The following is a 12,268-nucleotide window of genomic DNA, read 5'->3' on the forward strand; positions in this document are numbered from 1 at the left end:
ATGAAAAAAAAAAAAAAAAAAAAGGAAAGAGGGTCCTCAACACTATTTATAAATGTGAAATTTTGATATTGAAATTACATCAGAAAGATAATTCCCCAATGACGTGGAGGGAAAAATAATGATAGAAGCTGAAGTGCCAGTTTTAGCAGTATCTTTAACAAGGTAATTCACAATAAGATTAGCCTTCTTATAACAGTGTGATATCTTTTAAGTTGTGGAATTAAGGGATGACTACAAAAACGTATTTTCTTGTATAGTAAGTCAATGAATCGCCTTTGTTCTTGCATTGCAATCACTATTACTAAAGAATCAAATTCTCTATGAAGGATTTGTAATTATAATAAGGGATAAAGTTTTCTATCTATGAAAGACCCTACACCACATACACACGGGGCACATAATAACTACTATGCCCTTGGGAGGGGCTGTGTGTGGACGTAGGGGCCTCTTGTAGGCAGAAAAATACTGCCCCTTAAATTAATGTTACAAATTGTAATTTCCAATACTTAATTTATCTGAGAGAAAATGGACTACTTTGCTTTTAGGATTTACTATGGTGCATGCAAGCAGACATATCATCCTCGTTCTCTTAAAGTACTGCTCAACCTAGCAAGTAGATGATTAGAGACATTTAACACTTGGAACCTTGTAACATTTATAAATCTAATAGATATTTTCTGAGTGGCCAACTATTAATTTGCAAAATCCCTTTCTTTGACTTGGTTTGACATTTAATGTTCTAGGCTAAGGTGACTAAATTCATTGTGTTACAAAAAAAAGAAGAGACTAAATTCATTGAAGGCCCTGGGAGGAAACATGAATAATATTCCTCCACTCGCACTCATTAACAAAATCATGACATTTTCAATCTAGATTCATGATTTTTTTATTAAGCTGAAAACATCATTTAAAATCATGTGAAAATCGTCAGCAGTCATTGTATAGGTGCAGTGAGTATCAGATGATTGGGATTCTCTTGGGGTGTGTGCCTAGATATTCTCAGCTGTTGAATACTCACTGTACCTCATCGTTCACTACAGACAATTTGAATCCCACCATTTAAAATCACATGAAAATCATATGTATATTACTATTTTGTTACTAGAAAAGAGTTAAGCAAATTAATGCATGTGCTTTTGTCTCTACCCTCTTCTCTACTTGATATGGGTTGCAAGTCAACTAAATTGGGAATCTAAAATTGGCACTTCAGCTTCTAAGTTGTGAAATTAAGACATGACTACAAAAACATACTTTCTTGTATAGTAAATCAATGAATCACCTTTGTTCTTACATTGCAATCACTATCGCTACAGAATCAAATTCTCTATGAAGGATTTGTAATTATACTAGGGATAAAGTTTTCTATCCATGAAATACCCTGCACCACATACACACGGGGCACATAATAACTACTATGCCCCTGGGAGGGGCTGTGTGTGGACGCAGGGGCCTCTTGTAGGCAGAAAAATACTGCCCCTTAAATTAATGTTACAAATTGTAATTCCCAATACTTAATTTATCTGAGAGAAGATGAATACTTTGCTTTTTAAGATTTACTACGGTGCATGCAAGCAGACATATCATCCTTATTCTCTTAAAGTACTGCTCAACCTAGCAAGTAGATGATCAGAGACATTTAACACATGGAACCTTGTAACATATATAAATCTGAGTAGATATTTTCCCAGTGGCCAACTATTAATTTGCAGACAAAGAAACCACTTTCTTTGTCTTGGTTTGGCATTTAGTGTTCTAGACTAAGGTGACTAAATTCATTGTGTTACAAAAAAAAAAAAAAAAAAGACTAAATTCATTGAAGGGTCTGGGAGGAAACTTGAATAATATTCTCCCACTAGCACTCATTAACAAAATCATGACATTTTCAATCTAGATTCATGATTTATTTTTTTTTTAAGCTGAAGACATCATTTAAAATCATGTGAAAATTGTCAGCCGTTATTGTACAAGTGTGTAGTGAGTTCACTGTACCTCATCGTTCACTACAAACAATTTGAACCCCACCATTTAAAATCGCATGAAAATCATATGTATATTATTATTTTTTTACTAGAAAAGAGTTAAGCAAATGCATGTGCTTTTGTCTCTATCCTCTTCTATACTTGATATGGGTTACAAGTCAACTAAATTGGGAGTATATTTGAAGTATTACATAAAATTCAGTTGACAAATTTGAAGATCAATTAAGTTGCAGAATACCTGGAGAGATAAGTGTCTATTTTGTTACTATAAAATAGTAAAGCAAATGCATGTGCTTTTGCCCAATCGAAATGGGTTGCAAGCCAACTTGGGAATAAATTTTAAAATAATACATAAAATTCAGTTAATGAGTTAACTATAGTGCAACTTTAAGAAGAAAACTGGACATATCATCTTAATTCATAGGGAGCCTTTCTTTCAAAGAACTCTATTTTTGTAATTCTCATTATATATAATATGAATCTTATTCTACTCTCTTTCATAAGCGATCTGGGATTAGAGAGAAAGATTTTATTGCATACATTATTTATATTTTATAGAGTAAATTGAGAAGAATATGTGAGGAGTAGTAGTGGTTTGGCGTATCAGTAAATATGCATGCTTGAAAAAAAAAACAAAACAAAAAAAAGATCATCATTCCACAGTGTAAATAAGTGGCAATAGAATATGCATTTGTTCTTGTTGCTGCCAAAAAACCCCGCGAGTTGGTCCTGCACAAGCACAGACGGCGGAGGCCCAGAGCTTTGTCCGGGGTTAGTCCTCCGACGCTCAAGTTAGGGTCGGCCGCACAGTTTTCAGTAAGGGAGTAATGGTGAGGGTCTGAGAGCTTACCTTCTTTCTTCCTCTCGGCCTCCTTATATCCTTCCTCGGGGCTAAGGTTTCTTTCTTGTCTTTTCCTCTGTCCTTCTCCCATACGGCCGTCCTTCTTGTGAGGAATATTTTCCTCATGCAAACGACGTGATCGAGCGTGATTGAGTCCTTGGAATCCTTATCTGGTGGGCGACACGTGTCTCGAGGGCGACACGTGTCCTTTCCCCACCGAGAGATCAATTTGGCTGTATTAGTTCTTAGTCCACCAAATCAAGGGATTTTATATAAGGAGAGCAAGAATTGCAAAAGGCATTTGTTCCTAGCCAACTAAGTGTGGGCTAAAGACATTATTTAAAACATGAAGAGAAAATAGTGTCTATTTTGTTACTAAAAAAGAGTAACACAAATGCATGTGATTTTGTGCCTATCCTCTTGTTTTCTTGGTATGGGATGCAAGCCAATTTGGGAATAAATTTGAAATCGGTAAACGAAACCTACACTGTTGGCGTAAGAAACATTGGTGCACGGGACCAATGAGGTGACGCACACTAACTTCTTCAGCGGCTTGGGCATGGAGGGAAGTGTGGTCTTTCCCACATCTCTTTCTCTAAGTGTTTGCTGCTTCAGGAGGACATTGTTCTTTTTTCCATTCGAAATATTACATTAAGTTCAGTCAAAAAGTTGACAATTGTGCAACTTTTGGAGCTATATTGCACATATCATCTGAATCCATTGGGAGTCTTTCTTCTAAAGAACCATACCTTTATAGTTCTCATTATAAAATGAATCTCCAAAAGGATTCTACCCTTATAGTTTTCATTACACAATGTGAATCTCACTCTGGTCTCTTCCATAAGCAATGTAGGATTAAATATTCTTCACTACTTTTCTTACATGAAGTAACATCAGGGAGTTCTTTAGGGAGTTAAACCTCGCGGGAGACAAAAACAAAAAGAACAAAAAAATGTGTTTTGAGACTTTAATTTTTATTTTGTAAATTCATTTAATGAGAGAGAGAGAGAGAGAGAGAGAGAGAGAGATTGATTTTGATTGGGTGCATCACTTTCTTTTAAAGAGTAAATTGAGAAGATTGTGTACAAAGATAAGTCTAGGAGTAGTAGTTTGGAGGGTCAGGCATGGGTATACATGGGAAGCATGCTTGAAAATATAAAATCACCACATCATCATTCCATGTAATGTAAATAACTGCATTAGAACATGCATTTGTTCCTAATCCTTCAAATCAAGGGATTTTATAAATGAAAAGCATAAATAATAGAAGGTATGTGCTTTAGGGTCCATCCTTTTGTCCTCTTGACATGAGGAGCAACTCTTAAATTTGAAATATTACATAAATAAATTTCTATTAAGGAGTTGACTATAGTACAACTTTTAGAGCTATATCATATCATCTTAATCATTTGGAAGTCTTTCTTCCAACGATTTTACCCTTGTAGTTCTTATATACAATATGAATCTCATACTATCTTCCATAAGCAATGTGGGACTAAAGATTTTTTACTACTTTGCTTTACAAGAAACAACATCGGGGAGGTCTTTGGTTCAAATCTTTTGGGATGTAAAAATACCTTGTCGTTCATAAATATAAGGAGGACCAAAAGTGGTATCTCTAAAACTTCTTTTTAATTTTGTAAATTCATTTAGGGGAAAAAAAATGGTTGGTTAGTTGCATGGCCCTTGTGTCCAGACACAAGGACACGCGAAATTATTACCCTAAATGAAATAAAAAATCTCATTGATGTTGATGCTTCTATAAGCCCTCTCGTTATCATTTTATCAGAACTGAGCCACATTCATTATGTTCATCTCCCCCATCTATTTGCTTTTGTTTTTATTTTATGAATAACTTCCAATTCTTAAATCTTAATTTATTTATTTTTCTAATATCTCATAATTAAACATCTTAACTCTAACACTTTAATAATTAATATTTAATAGCTTCACACCATAGTTGGAAAACCAGGTTTCTGACTCGACTCGCCTTTCTGAAAACCTAGTGACTCAGCCGAGTCAAACCTAATTAGGGCAGCTAGTCACATTTGTTATATTTTTAAATACAATAATATATATATATATAATTTAGTAAAAATCTAGAAAGTACAATAAAATTATGAAAAATACATGATAAACACATCATAAATTTGTTATTCTCCAATGCAAAGTTTGGTAGAAATTTGTTGAAGCTTATGTTGTATATGTTATGAATTCAATGTTGATCTAAATTTTATGTTTATAAATGAGTAATGGTTCATCAATGGCAAAACCAAAAATGAAATCCTCCCCCTCATCCCCAGCCCCAAAAAAGAGGTGGGGGTTTCATTCATGAGGATCAGTGTAACTAATTAAAAAGACATATTCTTCTTGTAGGATTATAAGTTCTATATAGCCCCATATTGTACACAGTTTAGGTTAGGAATAATTTAATAAATTGAAAAGAATAGAGGGAAGTATCACGGTTGATTGCCGTCGAACAGTTTCAAAGAGATTTACAGTTCATTTTCTATCAATGAACTATTGAATGAGTGGGTTGAGGGTTTTTAACATTTTACTCAAGTGAAACATTTTTTTTTTTTTAATTATCAGAATTGTCGATTTTGTTGCAACTCAGATGAAAAAAGATCGAGTCTTATTTGACTCGACGAATTGTGACTGATTCTTGTCATTTTTTATCCCGAGCTATTCTACACGACTCACCAAATTTTCAAAAATTTTGACTCAGACTCAACCCCAATCAGAACTCAGTTTTCCAACTATGCCTCACACTGCACATTGTGCTACCCAATATATATATATATATATATATAGCATCTGAAAGGAAATAACAAACTATTGCCTTAAGGCTTAAACATATATAAACTAGTATTTTATGATTCTTATTCCCAATAAAAATACTTTGATGATTCTGAGACCCTTTATTTTTTATTTTTTTTCTTCTGCTTTCTTGATTCTTTAAGTAATCCAAGAAGCATCATTAGTAATAATTAAAAACCTGTTATTAAGAAGACCATATGATGTATTCAGCTTTTCAGTTCCTCAGATATTTAGAATTGTATATGAAGCACTTTCATATTTTTCAAGTTTTAATTAACACTTCACATGCCAATCTGCCATCAGTGTGTGACTATGGCCATGGGACCTTGAGAATTCCCCCAGTCACTAATGAATCTCAGAAGTACACCATGAACCTAGAGAAAAAAAATATACCAAGAAGGGGGTGACACTGGCAGTTTCTGAGATTATTGATTGGGTTAATTGATGGGAGGGTTGTGATCCCAAACATAGACACATGGTTTTGTAGTTATAATGGAGTTTGGACTGAGTAAGTCAGGCAATTTTAGATGGGTTTGGGCCTGGGTAAGGAGGAAGGAGTAGGGGTGTCAAAAGATGGCCCACATTAGTAGGCCCGACCGGTTAAAGCATGAAACTGGACCGGTCAGTTAATAAACGGTCCAGTGCTGGACCTAGACCTATTATAATGAGTCTTCATAGTGCTTGGTTGTAGTCCGATGGGAACCCAATCAGACCGACCAACAACCTTTTTGTAGCCCATTTAAAGATCGATTATAGCCCGATTAACTTGACCCTGATTATGGATTTGTAAACCTTTGATGCCCGATTAACTAAACAAAGCGGGAACAATACCAGCCTTAAATTGGTGGGGACGAGTTCTTTAATAATTTAAAGAGAATTGTCATTTTTCAAACAATGTACAAAACATTATCATTAACATTTGATAATGTTAGATTGGACTATTGTTTCTTCCACCTGAAATTTAAGTTTTGGAGATAGTATCTTTGGATAAGTTGCCATGACAGGGGAGCTAGGATGCTATATATATTCCCTGCATCTTGCTTTTCTGGCCTTGAACAACTTCCTTCACTTGTTCCATGATCAAATTGATTCCACTAAACTGTTAGTGCCAGAGCCCATTGGATTACATATAATTTAAGGTATATTAGATCGTCCCATGAGGTTTATGAACGTGTAATTGACTTTGTAGTTGATTCACAAATTGTAGGGGATAATCGAAACTCTTTATTCGATTTGTATCTGTTTAGGGGAATTCATATCTGAAATCGGTTTTCAAAAACTATTTGAATTTGTTTGAAAGCTAAGATATTATCATCGAATGCAAAAGGATATTTCAATTTTCGTATAAGATATTATCCAATCTATTTAGGTCCAATTATAAAAATTATGACTAAGTAACAATTTTATTAAGATTTTATAATATGGATTATCTTATTGACACACCCTGCAAGGTGTCAATTGATTTGTGACTTTACTTTTTTACTCTTTTCAGTTAATGTAAATTTTTTTTTCAATGAAGGTAATATTGTCATTTGACATATATATTAGTAATTGTATAAGATAATGATAACTTTTGATAATGACATAATGACAACCACTTTCAAATTCTACCCAAAAAGATAATAAGACAAACACTTTCAAATTATTTTTGAAAACCCTTTTATACCTATAACTAAAAGAACTTTTAAGAATAAAAAAAAGAACAATTAAATGAAGATGTTAAGTTCTAAATACAACTATAAATGTGTCATTTAGCTACTATCTTTGTGATATCAAATTAACCTTATCAATTCATGGAATATTAGCAAGACTCCCCCCACCCTGGGTGTGACATCTTGTATCTCCCGTTGTATGCTCCTTTCCTCGTGGCTGCCCTCTCCAGTTGGAATTGGGGCACCATCCCCCTCTTGGGCTGCCTCCCCAGAGGCATATATGCCCTCGATAGGATGACCCAATTTTTTTCATTATTTATTTATTTATTTTGAAGGTGAACATCACTTTCATGGAAATTTCCTTATCCTCTAGGTGTGTCACTGAGAGGGTTAAATATTCTGAAATATTCTTCTTGTATTTATCTTTCCCCCTTCACTTTCATTGAGGAACAATTTATAATGTTTTTGCATTGTTCATAACGTTGAGGCTCCATTAGCTTGTGCACGGAATTCCTCCAATCTTCTTCCCTTGTTTCATTAGTTATATCCTTCATTATTAAACTTCTTCCCTTGTTTAATTGGTTAGTAACTATCACACATTGGTCATGCAGAAGCGTTACGGGGGTTATGATTGCACTACCATGGAGAACCCTTTTTTTCATTACCAAAAAAAAAATTCACATTATGTTTGAACAAGGCTTTTTAGTTGTTGTTGTTATTGTTATTCATAGTCTGAAACCTATGTCCATCTTCACTTTGCTCAGTATGATTTTTCATTGGGATTAAAATTCATATTTCTACCTAGCTGTGAATTTCCTAAGTTCCCAGAGGAGTCTTTAATGACCCTATCTGATTACCAAGAGCTTTATGACAAGGATTGTTCTATTATCATTTGTAATGGTGGACGGGATTCTGCTACTGGTTATGCGGAAGGATAGGAAAATAGTTTTTTGTGGCTCATTGCCTTGCTACTAATGCAAGAAACTTAGGCACTGTTTGATAATGTTTCTGCTGTTTCTGTGTCTAGAAACATAAGAGACACAGAAACAGCAGAAATGATTTTTCACGTTTCCGGAAACAAAAACGAATTTTTTTATGTTTGATAAACATGTTTCTCGAAATTTTTTTTGCAGACATAATGCCACTAAAAAACCCAACAGTATCATCGGATGCCCAAAAGGAAGAGAGGGTTCGGTTGTCTCTTTTTAAGTTTAAATAGTTGAGAGATTTATCGGGCACAACAACTTTTTTTCCTCTCAATTTCGTTTCTAGAAAAGACGAAACAAGTCCAACTTGTTTCGTCAAAGTCGTTTTTAGAATTGTAAATAAGCATAAATTTTGATTTATCTTTCTAGAAACGGGTGAAACAGAACAACTTTATCAAACGTTTTTTAAGTTGTTTCTCCATTTTTGGGAACAAGAAAATGCAGAAATGGCAAAAACAAAACGTTGTCAAACGGTGCCTGAGTTTTGATTTAACTAATGTATGTGATTTATGTTGGGTCCCGATTGACACTGAGAAGGGGGGTGAATCAGTGTGCCAAATATTTTTTCATTTTTCAGCTGTACCTCTGATGTGGCAATCATTATTTACACTTCAATAGCACAGTCTACTGATGCTGCCCAGAGCTACTATGTATACTATTGATCATTTTTACTGTTGCACGAAACTTACTCACATAACCTATATTACTGCTCAGAGCTATCTTATAAACCTCACACGGTAATCACTATCACATACATACACAGTCATATGCACATCCATACTGCACCACCAAGTGGTCAAGTCTATCAGATGCACAAACCCATTCTGTAGCCAAACACTCCAATCCACAGTACAAATACGAGCATACAAATCCACAACACAAGAAATGCGTGCTTCGGCCAGTTGACTACATGCATGGAGTAATGCCCACTGTCGGGCTCACATTTACTCAATATTAATTATGACTGCATCCACAGCCAAGGGAACACATTCCCAGTTTCCACCAATGATATACAATGGTTAAGTCTTTACCCTAGTTTTCTCAGAATGATTTGAGAGGCCGCACACACGGCAAATAGGTTTAGGTAGTTGTAACTACCAAGGAACACATTAACCCCTGTGTCCAGCACCCATTGAACACTAATAAAAATAAAGTTGGGCTTATAACAATGCCCTATAGTGAAGCACTCATATATGTAAATTTCTCCTAAATAGACTACAACTATCACTTAGGCATTTAATCAAACATCTTACCTACAATGATTTATAATAATAGAAATTTGACAAAGGTGAGGTTACCTTGGCAAGGAGTAACCGTCGGAGATGCAATAATGTCGATCTCCACTTGATGCGGACCACAACCACGTTGTATCGGTGTCGCCAATGCTTCAACCCCAGTTGCCACTTGGGTTTCTTGAAGTAACTCACAAGAACCAAATTCTAGGTTCTTCTTCTTCTTTCTTTTCTCCTTGTCTTTACTTTTATGGAGCAACAATGGCATTCACATACACACACTCCTCTCTCTCTCTCTCTCTCTCTCTCTCTCTCTCTCTACTTCTCCTCTTCTAGTCTTCCTTGTAAGTAAAGTTTTAATGAAAAAATAGTATTCTCAACAAGAACTATCAAACTCCATTAATTGGATTTGAGAAAATCTTTCTTAAGAGGCATTCAAGACACACACAAAGAGAGGGAAAAACTTCTTCTCTATTTCCCTCTTCTTCTCTTGTCTTCCATTTTCTTTTTCTTTCTTTTGGCAACAACCAATAGAGCTTGCTGCCTTAGTTTCTAGCAGCTTCTTAAGCCTCTAATGGGGCTATGGATCAAGTGCAAGAGGATGAAAGTCTTTCATTCAAACCCTTAGCCTTCCATGAGTTTCAACTTATTTTTTCGACCACCTCAGCAACCCCTCTGCCTGATTTCTTCCCTTTGATGTGTAGAGTTCGGAGAGATGAAGAATCTTCAACTTGAATCACCCAAATCAGAGTTAAGATAAGGGAGATATGACCATTTGAAGTTGGATCAACCAAAACACTCAAAATGGAATCTGCGGAGGTCGGAGTAGGATACGCAGGTGGCCCGCGCAACAGGGGCGCAAATCTGATCGTATATCTCATAAGGGAGTCAAATGATGACGTCAACGGTTAACTGTCACTTTTTGTTGTCGATTTTTGATTGGTTATTTTTTTTCAGATTTTAAAGGAGTTTGTCTCCCACTCACAAAAGTGAAAGTCTTATCAATCATTGGATCCAAATCCTTCAAGATTTGCTTTAATCAGATCTCATGAGATCATTAAGATCGTAATCATTTTAATACCTTCTATGCACGCATGAAACGCCACAACATACCTTGATAAAGTGTAGCACCATAGCATCAAGGCTTATGCACCTAACCAATCAAATTCCATGGGCAAGCATCTATCTCGTCCATATCAGTGCAAAATCTCAGCAGCCTTTGGATGGGCATCAAGCCTACGTGATCGAATCTGGACCATCCATTTTACTTCCCTTTACTCCTCTTTATGACAATCAAGCCCCTGCCTTCGTCTATTTCAGTGCTTAAAGACCCCTGCAACTCAAATCTTTAAAATCTTGAAATTACACAAATTCCCTTCAAATTTAAAAAATAAATTCCGAAAAATCCACCCAACACCGAGAGCAACCGATGAATTTTCGGTTTGGATTTTCGAATCGGCTTCACAGAAACACATATTACATTTTCATACGATATCCGATCGAGATGAAACAAAGTGCGTTGGAACCGTGACTGGACGCTCTACGACTTTTCAAAAGAACCGATCATCTGACTCAATCATGTAAAATGACCAAAATTCCCCTAGACCTTTTCAATTACGCATCTTCCTTATACGGTATCGAAATGCAATGAAATCAGAACCGTTGAAAAGATATGATTTTTTTCGTATCGTTGCATGGAGAACACTTCTTTTAAAAAATTCATCTTCAATACCGAAATTGCTTTAAACTGCCACAAATGCCGTAACTTCTTCATACGGTATCAGAATGCGACGAAATCAAATGCACTGGTCTAAACAAATTACAATCTATCTTTTTCATGAAGAAACAGTCTTCCAAAAATGTCATTTTCATGGTCAAAAATGTCTCCAAGCGTAAATAGGCTAATTTTGCCAGTTTTAACCCAGAAACCCGCACCACATATGAAGAATGTATCAAACCACTCCATGCATACAAAGTGGTTCTGTTATCTCATTGGTGACACTGGACACTGCCATGTCATCATTTTCATCCACATCACCCAAACTGGCCACCTCATCATTGCCACGTGGCCTGGTTTGCCAACAAGGACAACCATAAAACAACAATTTCTTCTTTAAATTGTTTTTTATTTTTTATTTTTTTTCATTACAAAAAAACATTAATGCTCCATTTGGTTGCAAGTAAAGGGAAGTAACATCATTTTTGGAAGGAAAAGAAAAATTGTAATTATGATTGTATAACTAACCTAAAACTCTTCCATATCTAGTAAATATGTTGTTAGATATAAATTTATTTTACTTTTCAAATAAAAAGAATTTAATTTCAAAATACAGTAAATTTTAAGGGGAAGTGCGGATTCTTTCATAAAAATTGAGGGTCCCACACATGTAGAAATGTTTGTGTTTTACTTATTTTGAAAATATAAGCTCCACATGGACAATACCTATTTTAGATCAGTAATTGGTGGTACCGTGCAGAACGTTGGTTGAGAAATCTTGTCCTAACATTGAATAATCAAATTTGATATGTTTTGAAGTTAGGTACAGCATCAAGTGATGCAATGATTACAAAACTTGTACTTTTGTATTGATTTAATTTCACTTTCCTTACCTTTATTTATACTCTGATCCAGATATTCTCTTACTGAATACAAATCAAATTATGATTTTTTACTTTGGATTTTTTACTATTCGTTTTCTCTTTGACTTGTGCAATCTGAACTTTCTTCCCACCCCACCCCACCCCACCCCACCCCACG

This window comes from Macadamia integrifolia, unplaced genomic scaffold, assembly GCF_013358625.1.
Source record: "Macadamia integrifolia cultivar HAES 741 unplaced genomic scaffold, SCU_Mint_v3 scaffold_187A, whole genome shotgun sequence".
NCBI classification, from domain to species: domain Eukaryota; kingdom Viridiplantae; phylum Streptophyta; class Magnoliopsida; order Proteales; family Proteaceae; genus Macadamia; species Macadamia integrifolia.